Raw genomic sequence first — 11,874 nt, 5'->3', positions numbered from 1 at the left:
GTTAAACACGTTGGCTGGTTAAACACGTTAGATAGGCTCAATTTAAACGAGCGAAAAAAAAACATCTTGGATCCCGTATTTAACACATGAAACGGAAACATGCATTGATTGATTGATTGGTTGGTTGGTTGGTTGGTTGGTTAAACACGTTGGTTAAACACGTTAGTTAAACATATTTGTTAAACATGTTGGTTAAACACGTTTGATAGGCTCAATTAAAACAAGCGAAAAAAAAGAGACCTTGAATCCCGTATCAAACACATGAAACGGAAACATTGATTGATTGATTGATTGATTGATTGATTGGTTGGTTGGTTGGTTGGTTGGTTGGTTGGTTGGTTGGTTGGTTGAAATTCAAACACACATAAAACTGTTTAAATAGTGCCAAAACCACATAATTTGATGACCTTGACCTTTGACCTTGTTACCTTCGTCAAGGTCATTGCTCCACAAGGTCATTGCAAAAGACCCTATGGGTCAAGGACTTTTGTTTTAGAGTTTTGCCTAAATATGGCTTTTTAAAAACCATCGATGGGAGTTATGTCCCTTACATGATGGTAAAATCAATATAGTCATAATGTAAAAAAGTTGCCCCTTGAAGTACTTAACATTTTTCACTGCTTAAATTTTCTGTATCTATAACCATTCAAGAATTATAGGGAAATCAAAGACATATGAAAATCTAAAATATGACCTTGACCTTTGACCTTGACCTAATTTTCTAAGTTAGGAATCAGGGGACTCAAATAAAAACATTCCAGGGTTATACGGTTAACGGTTTATGAGTTAAAAAAACATACCGACAAATTTATTCCGTAAAGATAGATAACTCCTATAAAATTTCATCGAATCGCTTCGATCCAAATTAGCCAAAATTTTCTGAGGATGTAACGAACAATTTGTAAAAAGAATTTTGTCGCTATCTTTTTTTGTTACGAAGGAGATGCACACACATGATAAACAGTGAATAGGGAGATAACTCTTACAGAGAAAATTGTTCGTCTTAGCAGGGTGAAATTTAAAAGCGCATAAACTATACGATACAATATGAGAAATATCTAAGCGACATATTGCGAAACAAACATTTATCGCAAGAACAAAAGTTGGCGGAAAAAAAAATTAATAATAAATATAAAGCAATTGTTTTGAAAACAATTGTTAGGCAGTCTTTCCCCTCTGATGAATGGATAATTGTTTTTTTTTTATTGATTGATTTGGAAAAAAAAGGGGGGGGGTATTTGTTTGTTTGTTTGTTTTTGTAAAGGGTCTATATTATAATGTTACCGGAGAAGTTTCATGTTTAGTTTGGAAAGTTTTTTTTTATTTTAGATACAGCGCGCGCGCAAGATTGAGGAGACATCACGTGACGCGGGTTTATATTAAGAAAAACTTAGTCTTTTAATTTCTTTTTAGGTCGGGACCTTGAACAGACAACATGTCTAGAGATGGAATGTACACAATGTAATTTCTTTTGTCATTGTAGGAAATTGACGACTTGATGACAGTTCACGGGCAGTGCATGTTTTGGATTTAATTTATCCGGTGTTACTTTAAAACACATTTATTGATTATTTTCTGATATTGTACATTTTTCAGCACCTGTTTGTAACACAGATTAGTATTTCAATCTCGGAGCGGACATTTTATTGTAGGTTTTTACTGAGATTTGCGGACCTAGCAAACGATTTTTACGGCATTGCAATTTCTTTTGTCTAGGAAAAGCTTTGAGAGATATCTGCACCAAGTTTTTTTTATAAACTTTCAGTACATGTATGCCCTGCTGACTGCAATTTTTGAGGTCGATTGTACTTGTAGTTTCAGAGTACATGTGGATTTTTTTTCAGAAGTGACGCAAGAACAATATTGAATTTCGATTTTTCATGAAACATGATTTATTGATCATGATCATGATTGATTGATTGATTGATTGATTGATTGATTGATCGATTGATTGGTTGATTAGTTGGTTGGTTGGTTAAACACGTTGCTTAAACATGTTGCTTAAACACGTTGGTTAAACACATTGGATAGGCTCAAAATTGGATCCCGTATTTAACGCATGAAACGGAAACATGCATTGATTGATTGTTTGGTTGGTTGGTTAAACACGTTGGTTAAACATGTTGGTTAAACACGTTGGATAAACATATTGGTTAAACACGTTGGCTGGTTAAACACGTTGGATAGGCTCAATTTAAACAAGCGGAAAAAAAACCATCTTGGATCCCGTATTTAACACATGAAACGGAAACATGCATTGATTGGTTGGTTGGTTGGTTAAACACGTTGGTTAAACATGTTGGTTAAACACGTTGGTTAAACATATTGGTGAAACACGTTGGCTGGTTAAACACGTTGGATAGGCTCAATTTAAACAAGCGAAAAAAAACATCTTGGATCCCGTATTTCACACATGAAACGGAAACATTAATTGATTGATTGATTGGTTGGTTGGTTGGTTGGTTAAACACGTTGGTTAAACATGTTGGTTAAACACATTGGTTAAACATATTGGTTAAACATGTTGGTTAAACACGTTTGATAGGCTCAATTAAAACAAGCGAAAAAAAAGAGACCTTGAATCCCGTATCAAACACATGAAACGGAAACATTGATTGATTGATTGATTGATTGGTTGGTTGGTTGGTTGGTTGGTTGGTTGGTTGGTTGGTTGGTTGATTGAAATTCAAACACACATAAAACTGTTTAAATAGTGCCAAAACCACATAATTTGATGACCTTGACCTTTGACCTTGTAACCTTCGTCAAGGTCATTGCTCCACAAGGTCATTGCAAAAGACCCTATGGGTCAAGGACCTTTTGTTTAAGAGTTTTGACTAAAAATGGCTTTTTAAAAACCATCGATGGGAGTTATGTCCCTTACATGATAGTAAAATCAATATAGTCATAATGTAAAAAAGTTGCCCCTTGAAGTACCAAGCATTTTTCGCTGCTTAATTTTTTTTTATCTATAACCGTTCAAGAGTTATAGGGAAATCAAAGACATGTGAAAATCTAAAATATGACCTTGACCTTTGACCTTGACCTAATTTTCTAAGTTAGGAATCAGGGGACTCAAATAAAAACATTCCAGGGTTATACGGTTAAAGGTTTATGAGTTAAAAAAACATACCGACAAATTTATTCCGTAAAGGTACATAACTCCTATAAAATTTCATCGAATCGCTTCGATCCAAATTAGCCAAAAATTTCTGAGGATGTAACGAACAATTTGTAAAAAGAATTTTGTCGCTTTCTTATTTTGTTACGAAGGAGATGCACACACATGACAAACAGTGAATAGGGAGATAACTCTTACAAAGAAAATGGTTCGGCTTAGCAGGGTGAAATTTAAAAGCGCATAAACTATACGATACAATATGAAAAAAATCTGAGCGACATATTGCGAAACAAACATTTATCGCAAGAACAAAATTTGGCGGAAGAAAAAAAAAAAAAAAATAATAATAATTAAAAACCAATTGTTCAGAGAACAATTGAAAGTCTTTCCAAACCAAAGTAATTTGGATACAAAGGTAGTTTCTTTATAATGATGCGATAAATGATGGATTAATTATCTTTTTGAGAGATATAAGGGAGACAATATGCTACTTCCGGTGAAATGAATGTCACATCCGGTCTCATATGATAGCTTCTTTCACATTGATTCCAAAAATATATAGTTTCTATATACTTTTGTATGTAGAATGGGAGATAATTGGCCACTTCCGGTTTGTTGGAAGTTATTTCTAGTCTTCAGTAATCTGTTCATGTATCTATATGACAAATATTATGGATTCTGAGTACTTTTATGTGAAAAAGTTGCAAAAAAAGCTACTTCCGGTTTTCTAAAGGTCACTTCCGGTAGCCATTTTTCAAGGTCATTTGTCACTAAACCTTTTGTATAAGGTCAAATGTCTTTATAATGAACTTAATTGAAGTTATAATCAAATAACTGCATATCAAGACATTTCAGGGGCACCAACTCCTATAAGACGCCATTTAATTGTATAAGACTAAATGTATCATATCTTCATTACAATAAAGCTGACATTTTGCACTTGTTCTTTTACATGTATCTCTCAAAGTGTCGGAGAAAATGCAAAAACAAGCAAAAGTCACAATTGAGAACTTGACCTTGACCTTTGACCTTGACCTCATTTTCTAAATAGGGACCTAGGGGACTCAAATAATAACATTCCAGGGTTATACGGTTAACTGTTTATGAGTTATATAAACATACCGACAAATTTATTTTGTAAAGGTAGATAACTCCTATAAAATTTCATCGAATCGCTTCGATCCAAATGCGCTAAAAATTACTGAGGATGTAACGAACAATTTGTAAAAAGAATTTTGTCGCTATCTTTTTTTGTTACGAAGGAGATGCACACAGATGATAAACAGTGAATGGGGAGATAACTCCTACAAAGAAAATGGTTCGGCTTAGCAGGGTAAAATTTAAAAGCGCATAAACTATACGATACCATATGAGAAATATCTAAGCGACATATTGCGAAACAAACATTTATCGCAAGAACAAAATTTGGCGGAAAAAAAAAAAAATAATAATAATAATAATAATAATAATAATAATAATAATAATCAGAAGAAAAACAATAAGTCTTTCCACAGAAAAGTGGAAAGACTTAATAATTAAAAACCAATTGTTCAGAGAACAATTGAAAGTCTTTCCACACCAAAGAAATTTTGATAAGAAGATAGTTTCTTCATACTGATGAGATAAATAATGGTTTAATTATATTTTGAGTGATAAAAGGGAGATAATATGCTACTTCCGTTGAAATAAATGTCACTTCCGGTCACATATGATAGAATATTTCACACTGATTCCAAAAATATATAGTTTCTATATACTATTGTATGTAGAAGGGGAAATAATTGGCCACTTCCGGTTTGTTGGAAGTCATGTTTCGTCTCCAGTAATCAGTGTATATATCTATATGACAAAATATATTGATTCTGGGTACTTTGAGATGAAAAAATTGCAAAAAAGGCTACTTCCGGTTTTCTCAAGGTCACTTCCGGTAGTCATTTTTCAAGGTCATTTGTCACCTAATCTTTTGTACAAGGTCAAATGCCTTTATAATGAACGTAGTTGAAGTCATAATCAAATAACCTCATATCAAGACATTTGAGGGGCAACAACTCCTATAAGATGCCATTAAATTGTATAAGACTAAATGTAGCATATCTTCATTACAATGAAGCTGACATTTTGCACTTGTTCTTTAGTATGTATCTTTCAAAGTGTCGGAGAAAATGCAAAAACAAGCAAAAGTCACAATTGAGAACTTGACCTTGACCTTTGACCTTGACCTCATTTTCTAAGTTAGGACCTAGGGGACTCAAATAAAAACAGTCCAGGGTTATACGGTTAACTGTTTATGAGTTAAATGAACATACCGACAAATTTATTTTGTAAAGGTAGATAACTCCTATAAAATTTCATCGAATCGCTTCGATCCAAATTAGCCAAAAATTCCTGAGGATGTAACGAACAATTTGTAAAAAGAATTTTGTCGCTATCTTTTTTTGTTACGAAGGAGATGCACACAGAGGATAAACAGTGAAAAGGGAGATAACTCTTACATGGAAAATGGATCGGCTTAGCAGGGTGAAATTTAAAAGCGCATAAACTATACGATACCATATGGGAAATATCTAAGCGACATATTGCGAAACAAACATTTTGCGCAAGAAAAAAATTTGGCGGAAGAAAAAAAAAAAAAAAATAATAATAATAATAATAATAATCAGAACAAATACAATAAGTCTTTTCACAAAAAAGTGAAAAGACTTAATAATCAGAACAAATACAATAGGCTTTCCACAGAAAAGTGGAAAGACCTAATTATAAATACACAATAAGTTTAATAAAAATTATAGCAGGAAATTATAAAATGGTAAACAATTTGTTTTTGTGACATTTTTTTTTATAGTAACCTGTCTTTACTTTACCACTTAACAGGCACATTTTGTGAATTAAGACTGTATTCTTGTTATCCGTAAGCGTTGTGATTGTCTACATGTTTTAGTTATCGAAATTGACTAATATAATAAACAATGAAAAAAGGTTTGTTACTTATGGAAAATGAAAAAAATGAACTAAAAATATTTTTTTAACTATCGTTCATATGTGTAGTATGACGATTTTTTTTTACAAATCATCAAATTCTTAAAAAAAAAAAAAAAAAAAAACTAACACCTTGTCTTTTTTCGATTGGTATGTTTAACTAATTAATTAGATGATATTCCATTGTGTTGAGCAGGATGTATACATAGTCAGCAGAAATGCAACAACAAGCTAACGTCCGACAATAGCTTTTTCTAAAGCTGCATAATTTTCCCTATCCAGCAAACCCTCTTTTTCTAGTGAAACTTTAAATTTCCGTCTGTCATGAAGGTCGGTCCACTTTGCAGAACCGAATTATCTTATTGTTAACGGTGAAAAACTTCTCCTGAATATGCATTACATGTTAATTATCTTTAACAAACATTTCGATCAACCGACTATTGTTTGTTGTATTATTTTTTTGGTGTGTAAAATGTACTGGTCTATATCGTACCACCGGATGTGTACTCACTTGAACAACATGGCAGTGTTTGGTTCCTATCTGTGTTTTATTATATGTCTGTTTAGTTCACGCATCAATGTAGATGTAACGGAATTTGATGAGACTGTCAACAAAGTAAGAGGTTTGGCGCTATAAAACCAGGTTTAATCCACCATTTTCTACATTTGAAAATGCCTGTACCAAGTCAGGAATATGACAGTTCTTATTCATTTGTTTTTTATGTATTTTGTCGTTTGATTTTGCCATGTGATTATGGACTTTCGGATCTGAGTTCAGTATTTTTGTGATTTTACGTTATTCAGCTATTTTCATCTCTATGTCTATGTGTCTGATTGTCCCTTTGGTATCATTCACATCTCTGTTAAAATAATGATCATCTGAATATAAGTATGGCAATCAATACATACATTTTTATCCTGCAATGGGGTGTTCTACTATACAGATACAGCCCTACATATATCGCTATGCTGTATCTGTATACTATACAGATACCGCTTAAAGCTCCGCCCACTGCCGGACTGAGTATTGTATGAACCTGCGTGACCTCAGAATGTGAATTGCAGTCGCGTTCCAATGACGTATCAATTGCGAATTAACAATTACTTTTATATGATCTCTTTGTTTTCAAACATTTCTTTACAGCAATGAGAATCACACCAATTTTCTGATAACATAGACCCCCCCCCCCCCCCCGCCCCCCCTTGTACACAAAAACAATCATGTCAATTTCAGTATGCATGTTGAAGTGGATGTCGAGTTTGAAGCGCAGGACAACTCGTAAATTCCTGTTTCAAATTGAACAATGTTTTGTTATTTGTTTTTACTGTTGAAATTAGTTGTTCTGTTAAAATAGGTAATTATTCACCTTGAGCGATGTATTATTGTTTACCTTTCGAGATTCTTTTTTTGCGAACCCGTCTTCATCTGAATATGTGATTACTGTATCGTACTACTAAACGGGCCTCAAGGGATTTCAAATCGAAAATAAATGCAAAACATGTGTTTTTGTGTCTTTCAAAACACAAATAATATACAGAATTAATTGCAGGATAAAGACAATAACTGGTTAGTGTCTTCAGGTGTAATAGCTCGCTAAAAGCTCGCATACACCTTGTTTCATAGCCTTGTACAAATACATCTGATTTTTAAAGATGTTGTGATATGACTATACTTATTATATAGCTATAACTACCTTGTATGGCGCCGTATAGCTTCTACAGTTGGAGTTGTTAGTTGTCCTCTACATCAGGATCACGTCCGTACAGCTAGGCCGATTTGTAACAACTCATTAGTCCATAGCTTGCCATTCGGAACACTCGGGACTCTTCATGTAGCTTGTTCTTGTACCGATGTTCTCCACAAAGACACTAAACAGTTTTTGTCTATATACCAGAAGCTATAGTACTTGGGTTATTGCATGTATTGGTGGAGATTGGATATGTTCTTTCAAGTGATCTTGATATGAAATAAATCCAATAAGAATTGGCTTTCTTTTTAATTTAGGTGTAAAAAATAAGAGTTTCCTTCCAAAAATAAAAATAAGAAAGGAAGAAAAAGAGAAGAAAGAATGAAAATGAAAATGCCAAAAAAAATCATGTTTATTATGATTACAGACATACATTTTATTATCAATTAATCACACATTTGTTCAATTATTCCTTTTATTTGTAGAAAGCCATACTGATGACTTTTTTATGTATACAGTCAACAGCACCGTACTTTCTAGTAACACAGCACACTGTTGTCCGTGCAGATATAACGCATTGTGTAGCTGTAACACTACAGAGGAACTTCTACATACAGACCTGTAAAAAGTTATCCATGACCGTATTCCATATTTCTAAAGAATTACCAGAATTTTTAATCTAATTACATCTATCGAAAACAATACGTTTCACAACCCTGAAAAAACCTTTCAATATTAGATATCACTGCAAATGAAGAAGACGAGTGAAAATAGAGCTGCTTGCGTTTAATGGACACAAAACCAGGTTCAATGCACCATTGTTTCCTTTTTATTAAAATGTACTCTACTATTAAGTCAGGAAAAAGGCCATTGTTAAATTTTAGTTCGTTTCTGTGTGTGTTACATTTTAATGTTGTGTTTCTGTTGTGTCGTAGTTCTCCTCTTATATTTGATGTTTTCCCTCAGTTTAAGTTTGAAACCCGGATTTGTTTTTTTCTCAATCGATTTATAAATTTCGAACAGCGGTATACTACTGTTGCCTTTATTAAATGGACCCAGAAATCTACGACTTCTGCTCCTTGCAAACAATTATTTGTCATACAACGATTTACCCGAAGAACTGTTCATTCCGTTGGTTTCACTTGTACAGTTACACTTACAATTTAACACTTTACCCAGCAACATTGCAAAAGATAGAATTATGTCACCTCTTTTGAGTTAAGAATACTTGGAGATATATAGATATAAGAAGAGGTGGTTTGAGTGCCAGCCAATGCGACAACTCTCCATTCAAGTCAGAATTTATAAAAGTAAACCTTTATAGGTCAAAGTACGGTCTTCAACACGGAGCATTGGCGCACACCGAACATTAAGCTATAAAGGACCTCAAATTTACTGATGTAAGACCATTAAAACGAAAAAACCAACGGTCTAATCTAAAAATCGAGAAACGAGAAATAGTTATGAATCACATCAATAAACGACAACTACTGAACATCAGATTCCTGACTTAGGACAGGTGCAAACAATTACAGCGGGATTTTCAATTTAATGGTAACAAACCTCACCCTTATCTGACTCAATAGTGAAACATCATAGCATAGAAAGACACACTATAAAATATCAATTGAAATGGATAATTAATGTTTGTGTCATATTGGTCTCTTGTGGACAGTTGTCTCATTGGCAATCATACCATAACTCAACCAAAAGATATATTAACACAAGTTAACACACATTGAACGAATAAATATGATCTATGATACAATGTAAATACAAAATCAATAAAACAATAGGCTTGTTTTGTCCTTTGCAACATACGCGTATCAGAGATAAACATAATACAATACAATGAGCCCAGCCTAATCCAGAGATTTTTAGGCCATTTTTCTCTATTCTGTATATTTTTTTGTTGGCTTTGAAATTGTCTTCAGTGACTGCAAGCACTCTTTGTTTTTACCTTGTGTCTTTTAAATTAATGTTTGTTCGTTGTTTTTTTGTGCACGAAACCTATCTTACTACTTATTGCTATCGCCCTGGCAAAAATAATCACGAATATAATGCCTACCCATATTAAAACTACAATAAAGTATAGCTGGCATCAATTATTTCTTAAATAGCTGATCATGACTGTACGTTATGGGTTTAATTCGAAGTTTAATTCGAAGTTAAAGGCCGTGTGGTACCCTATGATTGCCTAAACCCACGTCATTTGGACATGTTGACTCATTGCAAACCATATCACATCTTCTCTTTGTTTATATTGAAATAGTCAAAATGTGTTTCTTAAATAACAGTCTGCGTTCGAATGGTGGTCAACTATATCCAATTTGTACGAATGATGATGAGTTAATAATTTGCCTGAGACTTAATCTTCGAAAGGTTAGAACAGAATTCACAGTAGATATTTTCCTTTAAATATACTAGATGGAAATAGGGAAAGGCATTGGTCAATTTGCGGAAACCAAAAAACAAAATACCCGAAAAATTTATTTTCTTGAAATTTCCAACATTTAATACTACTAAATTAAACGAATCTGTTTAATTGATCATGAAAAAAAGGATGCTACAAAAAAAAAAAAAAAAAAAAAAAAGACCTTTGTTTTATATTTTGACTTACATCAAAACCTTGAGCGTAAGCTAAGAATTATTTTTTTACGACAAAATAGATTCAATTCCTACTGTTCTTTTCTTTATGTATGCTTACATTCACAACCGAATTAGTTTGGCTGGTTAATTATTGGTTGCATACAGTTCAGTGGCAAATGTTTCATGCATCTTCAGGACAAGAACAATAAGCTGATCCTGTTATAAAGACCGTCCGGATTGAAGGTCGGGGGAAGATTTGCGTACTAATTAATTGGCGTTATAACTATTTTGTTGTAAGTGTTACTGATGAGTCTCATGTAGACGAAACGCGCGTCTGATGATGTATTAAATTATAATCCTGGTACCTTTGATAACTAATTGCAGCTAGCCAATCCACTTAATAAAGGTTCTGTATTGGAAAACTTTTTTAACAATTAAAAAATCTCTACATGTCTTTCCTATTAACACAAAAAGAAGAAGATTTTTGATCTTTTTCTCTTCAAACGAGGCTTTCCTTAAAAAAAATTAATTGCAAATAATGACTTTTTGGATATGACCCAACTCCCCAATCAGCCAGCACAACAAAATTAAACTTAGTAATTGATTGCAAAAAAAAATAACACTAACTGGGTATACAACGGTATCATGTCAACTTTGTAATATGAAGACATTTAAATTGTTTTTATCAACAAGTTGTACCAAATTAAAAACAAGAATTAATCATCATTAAACAAAGGTCAAAGATTAAGTACTACTTGCAAAATTACTGTTAAAAGTCCCGCTATATATAAGAGGTATGTAAACATTCTTTATCTCAGTTTTGGTGTCTTATTAAAAATTATACTGATAAACGATCACACCCATCTATTAGATAGTAGTTTATTTTAACATAATGAAAATATTGGAATTTACGTCAAGCCTTTGTAAATTAGCTGACAAGGGGCACCTGTCAAGGCAAGGGAGAGACAACGTGATGAATTACTGAGTTAAACATGTTACCTTGGCTAAATATATTTAAAAATTTTAAAGGAAAGACTGAATCATTTATCATATCGAACACGATCTTCTTGTAGATTGTCACAAATAGTATTTGAAACAGATATCCAGTCACCCCTTCCCCCATTTTTTTTTTTAAATTAAAACAAAGTTAAAATAAAAATAAAATAAATTTAAAACAGAATTAAAAATGTGAAAAACCGTACCAAATATCCTTCTGAATTTCGATGACCTATTTCAATTTCCAATCAAAGCAAACTAGCTGACTGTATATTATATTTCAAGGCTTAGTCTTGGCAGAGAAGACAGAAAGCAAAAAATGGAATTTATCTGGATCGATTGCGTATTCTAACTAAATGCTAAATTAACTAGACAAACACGGAACTAGTTGTATATATAGGCCTGATACAAGTACAAATATTAGAAATACACCATTTTAATCATTACAGATAAAATTGTAAACGAAATAAATCGTGGGTTCACGAAGGACGTTGCTTAGTCATT

Source organism: Mytilus edulis, chromosome 11, assembly GCF_963676685.1.
Source record: "Mytilus edulis chromosome 11, xbMytEdul2.2, whole genome shotgun sequence".
Classification (NCBI taxonomy): domain Eukaryota; kingdom Metazoa; phylum Mollusca; class Bivalvia; order Mytilida; family Mytilidae; genus Mytilus; species Mytilus edulis.
This window is presented reverse-complemented; position numbering follows the sequence as displayed.